Genomic DNA, 17,340 nt, shown 5'->3' with positions numbered 1-17,340 from the left:
CTTATAAACGGGTGAGTGTCTTATTTTAATTGTTTTTTTAAAAATCGGGGGTGGCTTACTTAATGGGGATGTCCTAAAATCGGGGAAACACGGTACTAGTTCTTTTCTAGCATTATGGGTCCCCAAAGAAAAAAATAATATTTTGAGGGGGAAAGGGAAAGTCAGTAAGGAATTGGAAGTAATAGGGAAAATATTGGAGATAAACTGACATATCATACAGTGGAGTGTTTTCTTCTCATGTAAAAGGACCTCTTTGGACTTCCCCGGTCCTGAAGGACTACATTATGTTTGTAATGTTCCCCTGGGAACTCTGTAGTGATCTAGCTGGAGAAATGGGGTCAAGCATGTGTGGAAGCAGAACAGAGAGAGGACATCCAGTGTAGAATAAGGTGACCAAAGATTCCTTAACTCTATCTGGAACCAGTTACTCAAATTTATTGAAAAGTGACCTGTCATGCTATGGACGAAATGCACAGTAAAGTTTGACATTTGGAAGTCACCCACTGTGATAAAAGATGCAATTTAGAACCAGCAGGATTTTGATTGAGGAACTAATGATCTGCTCGAAATGTGCATCTTAGCAAATTTAAAAGGGGCCTGTAGGTCTGTTTTAGACAGAAGTCCAGAAGTGAGTCTTTGTAGACTGGATCACCCTTTGTGCATCATGCAGCCTATCAACCTGAATAGCAAGGGCTGGTTGTGGCAGATGACACCCTGTTTATACATACAGCATTTTTAAGGACTGAGCATTGTCATTCTTATCAGTGTTACCTTTAGGGGCTACTGCTGTTTAATAATTTTAAGACTAAACCACATTTAACAGTTCTAATGTTGGGTTTCCTACGAGGAATTAAATTTCATTTAAAAATACCCTGTTGCCAGATGCAAGAAATTGCTGATAAAAGTAAAGCCAAACATTTTTTAAATGCTAACTTGCATTTGTCCTCTGCATAAACAATTTTTGTCAGGTTCACTAGCAATTTGACGCCTGCTTTATTCCTGTCATTCTTCAGGCTAGTCTGTTCCTTCCTTGCAGATCATATACTCCTTCTCTTCTATGAGTGCTTATTAGCTGTGATGGCCTGGTTCCTTCTCACCTTACTACTTTAACTTTTATGTAGCTGCCTGGGGAAGAGTGAAGGAAATGCTATGGAATGTTTTCTGAGTGACAGTTTTGAGTATGCTGACATCACATTCAAGATGGCAGCACCCAGCACCAGTCTCAGAGATATTTGTCTTCACCAGGGAGACTTTTACAGGTATATAACACACATAAAATATGTGATGAATGTGAAAATGTCTGTTGGTCTTTATTGTCACCTTAAAAAGTAGAGATCAGAACCATATTCATGTGTACAGGGATCCCTATGTTCAGCATAAAGATCATTATGGCAATCGAAAACCAATCAAAAACACCATAAAAAAGGCAATCACCGTTCATAAATATGGCTTTATAAAGATGACAATCAGAAAAAATGGGGAAAAGAAAAGAACTCTTTCATTTGATTTTCACTTTTTTATAGATAGGTGACTTAGGCACCCAGTTGTTGTCTTAATTGTAATTGATGAGTTTACGCATGTGACAGCTTCTACAAATTTACAATCAGAGAATAAATGTTTTCTTCTATCAGACCCATTTAGTAGTTGCTAGCAAAAGTATTGGATTCATCCTTCTTTATTAATATGTTTTGTTAGGGAATTGAAAAAAATTGAAAAACAACATATACTTCCTATATACACCCCCACAAAAAGTAGGGGAATTTTAAGACTCAGCAGTAAAGTTCTAGAACCCATGGAGTTTTGCTGGTAGAAACATTTTACCTAGTGGCTAAAACCTGAAGGTAGTGTTGTGTGTGTTACAAACACGCTGCTGTATACCAGCCTTTTTTTAAACATAAAAATATTTTTTCAGATCTTAGGGAACCTTTTCTATAAATACTATAGCCACAGCTCACAGTATATTAGTGTGGTGATCAGTAGGAAGAATGCCTCTTACATTGCTGGCCAATAGGAAGAATATCACCCTTACAGAGAGCCAAAAAGATTTTGCTATTAATGTTAGTTGACCTGAGTGGTCCAAACTACTACTAGTGGTTCAAGGAACCCCTGGCAACCTCTAGAGGAACCCTGGTTGTGAAATACACAGGCCAGGATGTTAACACAAATAAAACTAACTTTAGAAAATTATAAACCAAAAAAAAAAAGTGTTAAGGATCAAGAGTTCCTTAAATAATCAATATTCCCATATCCAATACTAAACAACTGTTTTTTTTTATTTAAATATGTACTTTACCATTGTTCTTGATATTATGCACACTACTAGGAAGTTTTTCTATGCTTTTATGCTGTTTGTGCTGACATATAGCTGTGACACAGCTGCCTTTAAAGTTAAAATTAACCATCTGTGTATCGTAAAAAGCAGTTTGTGTTTTGGGATTTTGCTGGAGGTGCACCAAAAAGCAAGTTTGCTATACTGAGCAATTTGAAAAGAATAAAAAAACTGTAAATTGCTTAGGTTCAGGTAAAGGATACACCACTTATCATGCTTGGGTTGATTTTCCATTTTTCTTCCTTCTAATGTTGTATGTTGCCTGCAAAATCAAGCTGTTTTGTTATGTTTTCAGACAGCAGTCACACAGACAGGACAGGAATTATTTTAATTCTAAGCCTAGGTTTTAACGCACCCAAGAAAATAGATGGTATGCAGCAATCTAGCAGATGCAAGCATGTGGATAACAGCCTACATTTACCTATGTGATGAATGCAGGTTGTAATATATATGCTGCTCGGGTTGGTGTTTTAGCTTACTTCAGCATGCCCAGACTGCCATCCTATTTCTTGCCAGTCTGCTTCTGAATAAAGATTGTAAATTAGGAGATTTTTTTTTTTCATCCATGCACTGTCAACCTGCTTGAATGAATATTAGAACCTACTAGGGATGAGCGAGCAAAACTTTTAATTTTGATCTCATGGCGAATCAGGCCTCTTTGGCTTACAGAACATGTAAGCGAGAACGGTCTTGTGATTCGCCACAAGGTCGAGTTCTCACCGAACTGCGGATGAACTCTCAATGGAGAAACTTATCAGCCTTGTGACCATGGGAACTGAACTACAGTTAAACTCTCAATGGAGAAACTTGCGTGCCTCCAATCAGCTGTGACCGCTGTTCCCACTGTCACCGGGCTGTAGTTATCAGCCCGGTGACCGTGGGAACTGAACTGCAGATGAACTCCTAATGAAGAAACTCCATTGAGAGTTCATCTGCAGTCACAGCTGATTGGAAGCACTCGCGTGCCTCCAATCAGCTATGACCCCGGTTCCCACGGTCACCGATCTGTATTCATCAGCCCAGAGACCGTGTGAACTGAACTGCAGATGAACTCTCAATGGGGAAACTCCATTGAGAGTTTGCCAGAAGTCACAGCTGATTGGAAGCACTTGTGTGCCTCCAATCAGCTGTGACCATGGTTCCCACGCTTCCCGGGCTGTACTTATCAACCCAGGGAGCGAGGGAACCTGCACTTCATTGGGATTCGCGAATGAGGCCTTTTCGCTCATCCCTAGAACCTACAAACCCCAATTATTGTTCACCAATGACTGTAACAATGCAAATAACTCTTATGTAGGGATTTATTAGCGAACCAACCCGAACATGTATGCACAGCCTTCAACAAATCATTTCTTTCATCCTGGTTACTTATAAGAGTGACAGTAAAGAGTAATTATATTTGTTGTAAAGTATGTAAGCTATAGTTCTCTATTTTTCATGTTTGCTTATTGGGATACTTATGAATTTTTTTTTTCACAACAGTATTCTTGAATCAACAAGTTCTAGAATCTACAGGATTTAGAACTGTTCAAACACACACATGATAAAATGTCCATAGTAGATGTCAATAATGAATGGTAATCTCAGACCACCTGGTTATAGGATTTGTATCTCTCACAATATGGACTGAAAAAATCGTTTAAAACAGTTTACACTCAAGGGTCTGTGTCATCCCAATCTCTCCAATCTTTGAAATGGCTGTAAACCCAAATGCTATCACAAGTGGTTCTGCCACTAGCAGCCAATTCCCAATCAGTGATCAATACAAGGTTTGCAGGGTTTTACAGCTGCTTCCTTTACAAAGCATCCCTAAGTTCAGAGTGTGACCTTTATCTACTGTATGGGAAGAGAGGTCCCATTGCAGACGTAGTACAATCCTTCTACTGAGTCAGACCTACAACTTCAATGTTCATGCTCCAAACTGATTAGAAGGGTTCCTGCACTGACTAAGCAGGGGTGTGTTGAACCTCTGCAAAGATACGCTGCTCTATAGGGAGAAAGGGTGATAATGCAAAACAAAATTTGTTTTGGCCATAATAGCTAAATATAGCCAACTATAAAGATTTAGTATACCTATAAAGATCTGATACCCTGAGGATAATCAAACCATAGCTTGTTTTAATCTCCCCCTAATTTTTATAGGCAGCTTGGGAGCTTTTAATGTAAAAGAACAAAACAAAAACTAAATGTTGATGATATGTGTTGCCATGACTAGTAAATAAAGCACATAAAAAGATATTTGGTATCTTCATGAAGAGATATCTTCTGTTGACCCATTCACATATACTAGAGCTGAGGTCCTAGGTTCAAGCTACCAGAAGTAACTGACACATTTGTTCAGAAAGGTGCATTTCCAAGAATTCCAAAGCAGTATAAAAACCCAATATGCTTTTACTTTATGTCAAGGTTTCAGAGTAGTGCAGTCCACCTTTGTCATTCTAAAAAAAAAAAATACATGAAAGAGTGAAAATGCTTTGCTACATATAAAGCAGAGTAATAGATGGACAGAATGTTATTTTTCACTAGACAAGGATGGGATCAAGGATTTCGTCACAGAAATCTATCATCAATTCAAATGTATGAAACTATGCTGTAGCATATTGCTACAGTATGCAGCAGGGACAGGAATAGTAACAAAAGCAAAGGTGCACAAACTATATTGTAGGCAAGTGGGTGTTTAGGAAAGATGTTTTAATAAAAGCTTTTAGACTCAGAAGGAGAAAAATGCTATAAACATTTAAGCACATAAGAAACGTATATAACTTATATATAGTATAAAGAAGAATTCCAAAATATTTTTTTTCACCCATTCTTCCCCGTCTCTATTTACAGACCATCACTCTATATATTTAACTTCTTGAGTGCCCTGCTCCTTTTCTACTTAAATCCCCTAGATATGTTTTCGAATTTTAGAGAAATGGTTAATTTAACAATGTGATTAGGACATTGGAAGGTATTAAGTCCAGGAGGAAGACATGAAGACCAAAGAAGAAATGCATCAAATATGTGCAGGGAAGACTTAAAGGTGATGGGCATTGGATGTTGAAGATTGAGCGTAATGAATAGATGGAAATGGACTTTTACTGTGCAGGAGAACATAACAAGGAGAGAAAAATAATCAAAAAGAATATTTTTCATTGGTTACTTCCGATTTTTGCACATTTATCCTATTTGTATGGTGAACTATAGTTGAGATACGTGTAAATTACATGTATTTTACATTTCCATCTGCTACATTAATAGATAGCTAGCATTACTTTATTAGTAATTATTAGTTTGCTGTCAATTTGTAAAAAGTAGCAAAGTGATTAGATAACTAATTGTGTGTCCACTTCATAATTTCCTTTCCTTTTAAGATGAAGGCGTAGTGATGCATATATATTTTTCTCTTTTGATAGCTGGGCAGGCTTATGTCTTTTTACAACTGATGTGGTAGAGGCGTGATCTTGCAAGTCCTCCAAGTTATATATAGAGTAACTAGAAGAAAAGGGCATGCCTAGCAGAGCGATAATTGAGGCACTGTAGGAAATGACTGCAAAATAGAGAGAACTGTATTAAATAAGGTTATTAATGCTGGTACTTTCAGCATTTTAACAAAATGTAATCCAGGATCTGTCAAAGAACATTTTAATAATTTAAATGACTATTCAGCAGAGGGGAGGAAGGCTTTAAAAGGAAATATACTTTGCTTTCATTATTTTGTATGTTACCAGTGGCATATGCCTGAATGCTAAGATGATGCCATAGATCCTCTGACATATATAACCTCCAACCCACGGCTTATCTCAAAGTGTATATTTCACATTTTTTATCAATTACCTGAAAGCTCAGGGATATCATCGTTTTCTAAGTACGGTGCCTTTTGCATTTGTGAACATTCTGATCTGTGTATTTCCATTCTATTACAATGGCTGTGGGGCCTTTTGTCAAAGAACAGTATGTTAATCACAGTGGAAGACTAATTAAGAATTGCCATGCGACTACAAATGGCTTTCTCAATAGCCCTTATGTGATCATGGGAATTTTTTTACAAATGTGATCCTTGAAAAGCTGACAGATAGCTTTAGCAATTTCAAACTATCATCATTTTTCATTTAAGCATTTGCCTAGCTGAAAATGGTTGTGTGATATACTGTTTCTAATTCGGTAATGTCTGTAATTTCATACTAGGTGTTCACAGACATATTGTGCACTGCAGGGAGGCAACCAGAGTTTGGAAAAAGTGAAGGTATCATCCATAGCAGACATACAAATTCAGCCTATTGTTAGTGCACATTATGTTTACTCTTTCATCAAAGCATACAATCACACACTAACATAGCATATTATTTATAATACTCAGAACAGATTTATTCAGTCTGTGAGATGTTATATGTTATGGTAAAGAAAGCTCACAAGTTATTTTTGTACATGTTTAAAGCTCCAAGGAAAGTCTGCCAAAATGTTGGCAAATGTATAATGCACAAAAATCAAAAAGTATTTTAGCTATCTTGAAAATATTCCTTTTGCTGTAATTAAAGTGGTGGTAAAGTCACCTCCGGTTGCAGAGCCAAGGTTTTCACCATTCAAAGGTTTGAGACCTTGATTGGCCAGGCTGGAATGATATCATTTCTGTGCATGTACATAATAGTTTATTCTTTCTGCCACAGAGGTATGCTGAGAATGTACTCAACATGTGCAACTTGTGTACATTCTACAAAAAGATTGCAGATAGGTAAGATTGTTTTAATGCAAAAAAGACAATTTATGTCCCTTCTACAATAAAGAAACTTCCTGATCAACTCGTGTTTTGAGTTCAATAATATTTTAAATTGATCAGCTCTGTCTTCATATAAAATGCCAGACACAAAGTAAACCTTTAATTTCCTATTTTTTTTTAACCAGCCTAATGACCACATGGAGTTAGCCATTTCTTCTATAATGTTTTATGATTGCTTTGTAATATTAAAACCTATTGGTTTCTGCCTTCAGGATATATTAGTTATTGTGCGTGTATTTTTAACATTTCTAACAAAATGTTAAGACCTTTATTTTACCAGCTGAGAATAATGGCACCAAGGATGCTTACATTATACAAACTTGTATGTGTATGTAAATATTGGTTGGTAGAAAAATCTTTTAAGGGGTGAAGTATAACATGAACATTAACTAACCATGTCTGGGCACTTGAAAGGTTTAAAAGTATTATTTCCAATTTAGAGTGAAATGGCTACAGATAGAAAACTTACATAAAATTGTACAAAGTTGTACTATTTTGCATAATAATGCACTTCTTTTTCGAGCCCAGAAACCTTTGTTCTTTAAGTATATTAGCAATTATTGTATTATTTAGATCAGTGGTCCCCAACCTTTTTGGACCTATGGACTACTAAATGCATGGACTCCAGACCACACATGTGTGGGGAGCCGTGAGCCAGAGTGACGTCATGATTCAAGAACCCACTTACTCTCCCATCGCAGGTCTAAAATTTTCTCACGGATCACCGGTTGGCGACCCTTGAATTAGATTACGTGTCTTACACATTTTGAGGCAATACGGTTACTTTAAAGAATGGGGAGTGGTCACTTAACAAAGAGAGTGTTCACATAGCATATCAATTAGGGTAGAGTTTCCCAACCAGGGTTCTGTGCAACCCTAGATTTCCTCCAGAAGTTGCTAAAGTTTCTTTAAACAATGGGCAATTAGTGACTCCTAGGTTAGTTTAATTGACACCAATGATCTTTTTGGCTTCCTGTAAGGGTGACATTCTTCCCAATGGCCAACAATATAAAAGATTTTCTTCCCACTGGTCACCACTCGAATGTACTGTGGTCTGTGGATATAGTAAATATAGCAGGGGTTCCATGAAGACCTGAACGTTATTTTAATGGTTCCCCCAAGTTAGAAAGATCAAGAAACGCTAGATAATGGGTTGGATATAATTGGGTTGTTTTTCATATTTTGCCTAATATTGACTAAAGGGACAGCCACAAAAATAAAAGATAATTTGGTTTTAGAAATGGTCACAACAGGTTTATTTTTTTCCATCAACATTGTAGAGGTGTTAGTACATGGAAATGATTAGAGTTAGAAAGAAATCTCTCTTGACAAATGTATTACTTGAATCTACAGGTAAAAGGAGCAGACAGAACAAGTGTATTTTTTAATAAAGTGCTAGGCTTCATATTTTTATAGAGCATGTTCTGTATCAGATAGTGTAGAAGGGTCATGTTTTGATGGCCTGTGTAATGAAAACATATTTAGTCTTGGTGGTCTGCCAGAACAAACACTGAGATGTATAAAGTTACAGAACCTTTTTCTAAAACCTTAAGATTATGGAAATGTGGTAAGGTCGTGAACAGGAGCATAATGAAATAATTACACCAGCATTTTGTGTTTTTTTTCTTTCCACTGCAGTATACATTTTTATCCTCTGGGACAAGAGATACTTGAGTTTTCATTCTAATTCTGATTGTAGCTTTCTCCCAATTATCAGGAATCAACTTTATGAAAGAAAATATTTGAATGCAAAGTAAAGTACTGTAGGCAGATAAGTAACATGTAATGTTTTTGTAAATGCAATATTTCTAACTTACCATTTATATTATTTGTTCATGAATTTTAACAGCTGTTATTGTGTTTGTCTGTAATCAAGTAATAATGTGGACAAGCACCTGTTCTTTGGTGAAATATGAATGCATTTCTGATGTATAATATGATAAATAAGTCAATTTAAAAAGCAGTCAATCTGTATTCAGCAACATTCTCTGGTGGAGGAACTCCCTTGTGTGTGTTCAATGTGAGTGGTTGATTCTTCACCGGGGAATGTTGCTTAATGGCAGATTCCAATGTATTGCCATAATCCTACTAGTTCCAATGTCCAGTGAAAATGTATTTATTAGAATATTATACTTTTTTATTGTCTGGTACCTTATGTAACATAGATCTCTATGGTCTGGTATTCATTTTTAGCATTCAACTGAAATATACAGCCTTTTAAATTATTATGGCATACTATAGCACATGTATCATGTCTCACTCTGATAGAGGATCTTCCAGGTGTGTTTGTTTTCAATGAGAATGACCGATTCTCCACTAGAAAACAATGCTGAATGTCAGATTAACTGTTTTATAATAAGACTCAGTAGTCTCACAGTATCGTCTAAAAACTCGTCTGCTCAACACAATTTCATATGACCTGATGTTTGTAGTATAGTAAAGGATATCTTAAACACATGGGGCCTGATTTAATAAAGCTCTCCAACGCTAGAGAGGATGTTATTAATATTATTTTTTATTATTTCACAGTATTTATGTGATTTTATTTATTCATATTACACAGTGGTGTACAAAGTCCCCAGTCATGACACTCACTGTCTACCATAGTCATATGTCAATAATGTAGTCTAAGGTCAATTTTATTTTTAATCTTTTGGGGGGGACACTTTTATCAGTGAAACTGGGTGATCCAGCAAACCTAGAATGGATTTCTTAAAAGTCATTTGCTATTTGTTAGCAAAGATTTTCAGTCCTGGACCAGATCCATTCCAGGTTTGCTGTGTCCTCCACCTTTACCAATGAAAGTGTATCCTCTCCAGCCTTGGAGAGCTTTAATAAATCAGGCTCATGATATCTAAAGATTGTAATAGCAGTGTAATATTAGGTTTAATGGTATAGACAGCCATTTTGTGGGAGCTGAAATGTCTCAGCTTGGTCATTCATCAACCAATTTTGATGCCATTTTTCAAGACCTAGTACACTATGTACACACTACTCCTATTGGCCATGCTCTCATATACAGTTTCAGAATCAGCATAACCTTTTTCCTGACATATAAAAAGTAGAGTTCACTACCTTAAATAAGTATATTGTTTCTGCTATCTTCCTGCTCTTTATTATAAAGTTGTCTTTATTCCTTTTGGAGACTGATTCAGATTTTTTTCAAAGTAGTGCCAATTGTGGTGTAACAAAACGTCAGTAGCTAAAGTTTAGAAGAACATTGTTAGCTCCCAGCTTTCCCTAGAGTAAGCTGAAAGTTTAGACGTAGTAGGAAAAAAAAAGGAGAAGCACCTTTAAGGGTCTCATTTAAAAAAATATATATTTATTACATTACCAATGAAAATATACTTAAAATATAATACAATGTGGAATTGGGTATGATCCTAATGGAAGTTAAGGCAAATAAGGAGAATCTTTTGGAACAAAGTAGAAATGAAGGATCTAGAATCTGTGCCGCAATACCAATAAACACAAAATCACTAGATTTTCAAACCCACTAAAATGATCTGGATTGGTCTGCAGTCCTGATGTCTGTAATATATATACCTGGTTAATGTATTTTTGAAAGAAAGATATATTTGTTGCTTTACAGTTTGGGTTCTCAGGTACTAATTTAAGATGTTAGCTACAACCACACATTTCAGTAGACAGGTTATTCTCACATCTATCCACCCTCCTAAACATATGGCCAGCTAATAAATTTCAGAAGTCCAAGGAATTTATTAGTCCTGATAATTTTGATATATAAGGTATGACAGCTGGTGGGGTAAAACATCTGAACTATTCCCTTGGGAAACATCCGAGTCACGCTTGGAAAATTTCACATACTCTTTGATCCACTCCACCCCTGCTGTGCTGTGAACATTTGATTACAAAGGTATTGAGAAATCTGTAAAGAGTCTAAACATGGGCACACATAACAGGGTAGTGCATAAAGCAATGATAAAATTACACATTTTAATAAACTATGGAGCTGACTAGATTCCAGTATATATCAGGGTATGATTTTTGGTTGGTTGCTGTAGGTTACTGCATTATTATGCCTTATTCTGCTACCCTAGTGAATAAACCAGCATGTATTAGATTGAGTTTATTGTAGATTTCAGCTATAACTGTAACAAAAAATCCGTTAATGCTTGAAAGCCCAGGGCAGAACTACAGAATTGATGTGGTTAAAGCCTGCAGCAGTCTCCAAATGCAATGTGCTCTTTATTTATCACAGCTCTTTTCTGACATACACAGATTTATTATTGATGCTTTAACAATACTAAATTTTATTTAAATGTTATCCATGTTGACAAATTGACATTTTAAACAGATTTGGTTTTCCAGTTGATTAATACACTGAACATTTTACTTTTATATAAATGACAACATAGACATAGTGGAAAACCAAATGCATCCAATATTCTGTGAATAAACAGAAACCACATTATTAGTACCCAAGGGTCCTAGTGGTTTGATACAATCAATGCAAATAACTTATTTACCACAAGCTTGCAATGTGCTGATTCTAAGGGTCAGTATCCAATCTTGTGATATTTAGAATAAATAGATTAGGTCAATTTCAGAATTTAGACTCTCACTTGTGAAAAAATTACCACTGAGTAACATTACCTCTGCTATTTTTACTAGCAATTCCTATACTTTTTAAATAGCTAATGTATCCATTACTTTGTGAATTAACAGTTGGTAATTCCCTTCACATATTTATGAATGATCCTTTGCTATTACAAGACATACATCACGCTTGTTAGTCTTGTGTTTTTTTCTATTCTCCACTTTATGTTAAATCTCTACATTTCCATTATGATTTTGTTCATGTGCTTATATTTCCTTGATAATTGATAAAGGGAATTGTTGATTAACATTTAACCCTGTGATGGAAGTGCCCAATTTTCAAAATCCATCCTGTATACAAGCTTGGGGCATTTGCATATTTTTAACTTAACCAGAAGTGGTTCTACTTGCTCTTCCTATATACAGTGTTGAATGTGGTGCAAAAAATAAAATAAAAATGTATGTTTTTTTTTACTCGGATCATTCCTGGACTTTTTTTTCTCAGTATGCATTAATAAGCGCTCAAGACAGTTTTATGTGCTCATTATAGCTCTGCTGGTAACCTCTACAAATATTATCATAATTAGCAAACAAAACTGGAGTGTGCTGCAGTGCTTGCATTTCTACAGCAGTTATGCTCTGCTGTTACTGAACTTGATCCTGGCAGTATCACTTGTTTTTGTTTCAAGCTTTAATTTTCTCCTTTTTCCCCCAATCACATTACTTAATTTTTTTTTCAATTAAGTCAATGAAAATGTCAATTTAAAGTAAACATATAGGGTACATAAAATAAATCAAACTAATCAAATATTAGCAGCTCCACTTACGTACAATAGTCTACCAAAGAAAGTCACAAGAATAAAAATGTAAGGGTATGTTCAGACTTGCTTCTGGAAAACATGGCCGTTAAATGCTGGTTAAATGGTCTGTTCCATTATATGTTACTGGAGGGTTAGATAGGGGTGATAGCTTCTGACTACAAAAATTTTAAGAGGATGGGAACTCATACTACAGGGTAAATTGAGTCCAAAGGTTATATATCATACAACTTTCAGTAAACCACATCGGAGTATTTCCTTCCTATCTAACCTAAGACTATCATGACTGATGAATGCCTCATTATTCCCATAATCTTATATATCTTTTTTATCATCACCCCTGATGAAGCATTATTTGCAAAATGTGTTGGGTCAAAGGACTAAAAAGAATGGACCACACAGATTGATTTACTTTATTTATTTATTTAAAAGCATAATTTAAAATAAAAACACGTTGTACTTCACTAACCGTCTATCGATGTGACTAACCATCTATTGATTTGTTATATACTGTAGATGTTATTGTTAGTGTGACTTGTACAATAAACAAATTGCAACTATTATATGTCAGACTATCCTTGTGTAAAATGCCCAATCTGAAGATCCCCACTTTTGGACTTAACCTGAACTGCTAAGATGAGTTTCTTTCCTTTTGAACTATAGCTTTATAGGGGATCGGGGTTGATAAATACAGGATTTTGTTTTCCCACCCCCATCCTTGAACTTTACAAAGCAATAATGTAAAAGCAGGGATCAGTTATTGGAAATATAGAAGACTTTCCTTGACATTCTATATTGGTTAGAAATTGTAGCACTTCGCTGAACTGGTTGATAGTGACTTTTGGTTTAACCCGTCTTATTGGTTCGACTTTTGATGACAATCTTCAATAACTGAATGTTTAACAGTTGCTGTCTTTTTCAGCAGTTATGTTAAACATAATTACTGGTCTTATATAAAATGTGACCCTAAAATGTGGCCTCCTGTTTAAAAATGATGTGCTGTAGCACTTATTGACAAATACATTTACCCTTTCTTTGTTGTTTCTATTGTATTAAACAATCTGAGTCCCTGTTGAGTAAATACCCCTAATTCTTACATGGTCACCAAAACAGGAACTCAAAGGATATGTTTGTTAGGGTTCTTATTCAAAAAGGTCAAGAGATAGCTGTTAGTAGTTAGTCACATTAAATTGAACTTGTTCTACATAATTACTCAGATATAAAACCCTATGGACATAGTTGATTCAAAAGAAGGCAAAAAACCCCTGGTACAATTTGCTCCACAGGGCAAAAATATTCCTTCCTGATTCCAATAAGGGAATTGGATGTACCCTAGATCTCAGTCTCTGTTATCTTTATTTAAAGCTTTATTATTCAGTTGAATCCTGGGCTTCTAAAAAAAACCATCCAGCTTTTTCTTAAAGCAATCTATAGTAGTTGCTGAAACTACTTCCTGAGGGAGCTGATTCCACATTTTCACAGACCTTACAGTGAAGAATCGCTTCTTTATCTGGAGTTTAAACTTCTTTTCCTCCAGACGCAAAGACTGCCCTCTTGTTCATTGTAACAATCCTATGAAATGTTAAACATGTTTTGCCACTTATCCAACTCACATCTCACTTAATAGTTTTAATAAATGTCAGAAACATAACCCAGCATTTATTTACATACAGTGGGCACCACTAACTTACCCCAGTCACCATATGATTTGTGAAGAAAGATATTGTTTGCTCAAGAATAGAGTATTAGGTGTAAATATGTTGGAACCACCTTATCTTAGTTATATTACCCCATCCTTTGGTGTCATAAAGTCTGCATGGGTTTTAATACTTTTGTGGTGTCTGCATGGTGAAAATTCCCTCACTTCTATTTCATAATGGTTCTCTCAGACTGGCAGATGAGATGGCTCATTTTACATCTCTTACAAAGCAGATCCTATTTGTCCAAAATGTGCACTCCAGCACCCTCCAAACAATGTCCCTTTTTTAAGATATACGAAAATTGCTGAATCCAACTAGAAATTTCCCTCCTATGTTGACTATTCATTTGTTTAGAATTTTTTTTGTCTCCCTGATGTACAAGTCTTTGCATTCCGCACTACATTGCACTTCATATAGCAAGTTACATGCTTGTGTTTAGTATTATGGATGTACAAGCTTCTGTCCCACTTTACTTCTATGCTTAAAGATAGAAGGATGCAATGTTTGTAAAAATCCTCTTTCTAACACTCCAACTACTAATGGCATGACTTCCCACTAATACCTGTGTTCTGCTTCACCCTGTGTTTGATGATCCCAAATGCCCAGCCTGGGTAGCCACTGAATTTCAAAGCATTTTTTATGTGTTAATGTGTCATTTGTTTTTAGACTCTGCATTTGTATGAAGATATGTCTTCACATAAAATACATTAAAACCAGGACAAAAGCCTTTTAACGGAGAGAAGAAAAGATAGGACTTCAGGACTGTCAGGTTTTTATTGCTTTGTGTATCCCCAATTGGGAGATTTGTCTTTGTTGGTCATGGCTTGTTTTCATATTCCCAGAAAGAAGCATATAAGTATTCTGTTCTGATTATTTCATCTGAATACTTGAGAAGAACAATGGAAAGCCTGTAGTGTTAGTAGGCCTTGAGGATTGCCTTAAGGTAACACTATGGGCTATAGAACGGTCAGATATTTGCCTTCCTTTCTAATTTGTAAAAGTAAAAGAAATATAACAGCTCTACTTTTCCTTTCCTTCCCTTTTTGTAACCACTGTACTGGAAAAGAGGCGTATTGGTATCTTTTAGGTGAAGCTGCAAGACAAGCAAGATAGGGAACAAAAATATTGTCAGAAATACCTTCCACAATATCTTTGGTGAATTTTGCAAAACCATTAAACCGTAAACAAAAGATAGAACTAGATAGAAATAGGCATTCTGTTTGCATTATTGCCTGGTGGTGTACTAGCAAATTGCAAAGACTATAAACATAGGAACCAATGATACTCTGCTGTATGAAGTTTAAAATCTGGTGTTTTTTTTAAATTACACATCTCTTCTTATCAAATCTACAGTTTGGACCAACCCAACAAATTTTGCCATCAAAGGTAAAGCCCTAGTGTTGCGGTGTTAATTATTAGATATTGTATGAAAGTTAAGTACACACCCAGTGTTACCACTAAAATACTATTTCTTTAACAGCAGATCTTTTGTATATATTGGATTTCTTTATAGCTTTAAAATCTACATTTTAAAAGAAAATACTGACATAGGTTTACTTTACTATTTACTTCCCCCAACTTAGACTCTGTCTCTCCTACTAAAGTATAGGAAAACTGCAGCTGTGGGGTCAATAACAATGTAGAAGCAAGAATTACAGTTAGAGAGACTGTGACAGGGGAGAAGACAACTCCCATGTCACCCACCACAAATCTGCCTCCTCCTTACAAGTCCTTCCTTTGTCCCAGAATCAAAAATGGCTGCTATGACTATGCAGGCAATAAACAAAATGTAATCATTATTGGACTGTGTTTGGGAAGGGGTAAGGTTGTGGGAAAAAATGTGTCTTAGTTCAGCTTTAAAGCCTTTTTACTGCTTGTTAGGATACGGTAAAATTGTAATGTTTTCAGTCTAGGTACAAGTATAATTTAGGCGGCATGGCTGCTCCCAATTTCTCCCTCGGTGTTTACCTATTTTCCATATTTATATAGTTGCTAATGATAACTCATAGGAATAACACAGACTTTTATGTTATACATAATATTCTTTTATCGGTCAGTGCAATAACTCTTTGATTCTCTAGTTGAATCATTTTTCATATTGCCCATTTTTGAGGAAAGAGGTAAAAAGGGATCCTAAAACATTAATTTCTCTCATCAAACAATCCAGGAGTCTTTTCTTTATTTTAAAGAAAAATCCCTAGAATGTGATAGATCAAAGCCAAGTCAACATTACTGTGAAAAGGAAATTAAGAAGAGATCAAAGATAGTAATTCAGAGGGATGAAGCTGATCGTAGAAGTGTTTATTAAGAACTTCTGTTTTGTAACCGCTGCATTACATTTCAGACACTTGCAGATTATGGATTATTTATGAATGTAGATGAGTGAGCTTTCAATAAAGGTAAATGTAATGACACCTCTTGTGGCTACATGAATACTTGTTTTGATATTCTTTTGCACTAAGACACACTAGGTATGAAAATAATTGGCCTATCTTGCTTTCTAAATTCTCCATGGAAAGCACAGCAGGGTGTCCTGGACTGGGGCTTTACAACAACTGTTTGAAAAATAGAAGAGAACAGAGTTTTAAAATCTTAAAGCATTTTAATAGAAAACTGTGATCAAAAGAATTTCTCAGTGTAGAAAATAGGTATAAGTAGATATTTTAATGCACTTCCTTTTTAGAAAATTAGTTTTTATCGAAAATGTTCTATTTTGTTTATTTTTAGGCTTTAGGCTTTTTAGGTTTATTTATAGATTGTAAAGAGATTTATAAAATAAAATGAAATCATATAAACGTACAATGGTAACTAGCATTGACAAGTTTAATTTTTGTTGTATACAAGATTAGACATGTAGAAGCAAATGCAGGTAAGTTCAAAACCTACAATGTATACATATCAAACTTGTACTTTTTAGGGTTCTATAAGACATTTTTTGTGGCCTATTGCCAGGTTCAAAACTTAAAGGTGCTCTAGAGGGAAAAATAAAATACAAAACATACATGACCTACATGACCAACACTGCCGTGTTCTGCTCTCTGAATCAAAGCTCTCCATCTAATACTGGTAGCTTACAGACAGGGTGGGAATCCATCATGAGTAAATTAGGGTCATCTTGAGTGTGCATGGTACCCTAATGAACTGGATTGCTTAGGTATTGTATTCACCTACCGT

General features: G+C 35.4%; 1 protein-coding gene across 5 annotated transcripts in view; it reads left to right on the top strand.

Moving 5' to 3' along the window:
- The window catches only part of KHDRBS2 (KH RNA binding domain containing, signal transduction associated 2), a 162,003-nt gene that overhangs the window by 8,894 nt on the left and 135,769 nt on the right, over nucleotides 1-17,340 (top strand). Inside the window, exon 2 of one of the 5 annotated variants that reach the window (XR_011920337.1) lies at nucleotides 1,122-1,259. The exons of the other annotated variants lie outside the window; for them this stretch is intronic. The gene's annotated coding sequence lies outside the window, so the exon portion shown is untranslated. The remainder of the gene's footprint in view (nucleotides 1-1,121; nucleotides 1,260-17,340) is intronic. 5 annotated transcript variants of the gene reach the window in all.

Source organism: Pyxicephalus adspersus, chromosome 4 (genome assembly GCF_032062135.1).
Source record: "Pyxicephalus adspersus chromosome 4, UCB_Pads_2.0, whole genome shotgun sequence".
Taxonomy (NCBI): Eukaryota; Metazoa; Chordata; class Amphibia; order Anura; family Pyxicephalidae; genus Pyxicephalus; species Pyxicephalus adspersus.
The sequence above is the reverse complement of the archived record's forward strand: the minus strand, read 5'-3'. Positions and strand labels throughout refer to the sequence as shown.